The 2,415-nt window shown below is 29.7% G+C and overlaps 1 long non-coding RNA gene across 1 annotated transcript; it reads right to left on the bottom strand.

Annotated features, from left to right (window-relative positions):
* Positions 1–200: 200 nt before the first annotated feature.
* Positions 201–1,490, bottom strand: LOC121409541. Its single transcript, XR_005969174.1, has 3 exons — positions 1,413–1,490; positions 1,100–1,180; positions 201–296 (listed from the first exon to the last, which is right to left on the bottom strand). It is a non-coding gene; the product is annotated as an uncharacterized LOC121409541 (long non-coding RNA).
* Positions 1,491–2,415: the final 925 nt, after the last annotated feature.

Raw genomic sequence — 2,415 nt, 5'->3', positions numbered from 1 at the left:
CCACAAGCTACAAGGTAAAGGAAGATTGAATATCAAGGCTGATACATTTTGAAATGTAAAAGGAACAAGAACTATGAGTAGAATTCAAAGATTATACCTTGATATCTAATGAAGATATGAAAATGCTGCAACATTTAAAACTCAGATCAATGAAATAATTTTTTTAATTAGAAGTGTAACCTGAACAACTTTACCTTTTCTTTTGATTTCCAAGTCACTTTACACTGGTCTGATGATTCACTCAGGTTGACCTTGAAACTCGGGTCTATGATTTTGGAAACTTTTTCAGTGCATGACTAAGAACAAAAAAAAGGAGAAAGAATCTATCTCAACAAAGTTCAATACAAATACTTGTATGGATTGCTCAATAATGCCATCATGAAACCATCTCCCTGGAAATTCATACTTGGTTTTCTAAACAGAAGTATGAAATAAATCTTTAAAACTTTGACAAAACTTGACCTACTACATATTTTTGTACATTTATTTGCATTTTGTCTTCATTCATCAAGCATTCAATAACATCTACATGTGCTGTGTGTTTGTAATTACCAATTGGAACCACATTCTACAAGCTTTACTTTTATAATAGACCCCTTCATTTCTTATGTATGGACACAATTTTATAAATCTTGATACAAGTACTTTGCTCTATCATACATGTATCTTATTGTATTATTCAATGTACAAGAATATAATTTGAACTTCTGTATGGAAATTGAATGAATGACTTGTGTTGTTTTTCTTAAAAATACAAGTTTTGTTCATCCTATGAAAATAAAGCTCCATAATCTAGCTAAATACTCAAAAGAATTGATAAGACGTTATATCCATTCTAACTAGAATAGACATATATGCAATAAAAAGTTTAAAATCTCAAATTGCATAGCTAGTCAAAAATATAAATGAAAGCAAAATTACATTTTACATCTTCAATGCACTCACAATAAACAAATAAACATTTTAATTTTGCAATTAAAGAAAGGGCCTACAGGGACTCCAAAATAGGTAATTTTCTGTATACAATTGCAAATTATTTGAGGATTTACTGTATATCTACAATGTACAATGGGGGACAATCAAATGCATTTCAACTTACCAAACTTTCTTCATTTTGTCTGATAAAAGGCCACTGATTGACAGAATCACCAAACATCACAAGTTCATAGTTATGAGGATTCTGCGTAGAAAGGAATAAATTGACAGAATTACCAATGGTCAGAAGCCTTAATAAATAACATTAGTGTGAACTCATATCACTGACATATATACTGGTAGCAGTAATTGAAACATATCATCAAAAACATTCAAATAAATGTATACAAGTACCGTGTGTTTGAATGTCAGCAGAATGTTTCAAAATGAATTGAATTTCACATTGATATAAACGTTTGTTACATATTTCTACTTACTGAAGGAAAGAAAAACTTGAATCGTAAGAAGTTAACATTGTCAGTCCCATACGCAAATGAATCCAGAAAAACAACATCCTGGAATAAAGAAAAATAATAATTAGGGTCTCAAACTGTAAAAACGAAAATACAATCACATTTATTTTAGATCTACATTTTATACATGTAGAGGTACTATTATATTAGGCAAATTGTTTAGGCCTATCGATCCTATAGATTATAGTGAGTGATTTTACTATCGACCAGTGCTGTACATACTTATAAGTATAACCGAACACACCCATTTACTCAATTTACAGGAAGGTAATTTCAATATGCTTTGAAATTTGAAACATCCTTTTAAATGGAATTTGAATAGAAAGACAAAAACACATTCAAAGTCTTTGCTTTCTCAAAACTACAATTACAAAATATGTTCAAAATAGAAGATGTGATTTTTCAACTTTTCCAACAGAAAACAGTTTTCAGTATTTAATACAATACTGTTTCCAAGGGACCAAACTATTTTACATGCAAAGAGGGGTGGGCTCGAAAGCTGATTTCATGAAAAAAAAATGATCTCGGCCAAAATTTTACATCTTGACTTTATTTTTTGTATTTAAATTGTAGGGACTTGTGTATTCATGGTGGAAGTTTAAAGAATTTCAAGAAAATTTTGCTTTTGATATGATTGAATTTGTAAAGTGTTTGGTAATACAGTCCACTGACATGTCATAGGCCCCCTACCCATTTTATTAATATCAAGGATTTCAATTTAACGTTAGGCTATGTTCTTAAGTTATTGAATTTTACTCAAGTCAAGTCAAAGTAAAACTAAAAAAAGCCGAAGCAAAGGCACTTAGATCTAGGCCTACTTTTTAATTTAAGTTTTATAAACCTAACATAGGCATAATATTTAAATTGATATGATTGATATGAAAGAAAATCAAACAAAGTAGATCTAGGCCTAGATAATTTATTATAATTTTTGAAGTTTCCTGATTTCAATAGTGGTACCGTAAGG

Source organism: Lytechinus variegatus, chromosome 2 (genome assembly GCF_018143015.1).
Source record: "Lytechinus variegatus isolate NC3 chromosome 2, Lvar_3.0, whole genome shotgun sequence".
Taxonomy (NCBI): Eukaryota; Metazoa; Echinodermata; class Echinoidea; order Temnopleuroida; family Toxopneustidae; genus Lytechinus; species Lytechinus variegatus.
This window is presented reverse-complemented; position numbering and strand designations above follow the sequence as displayed.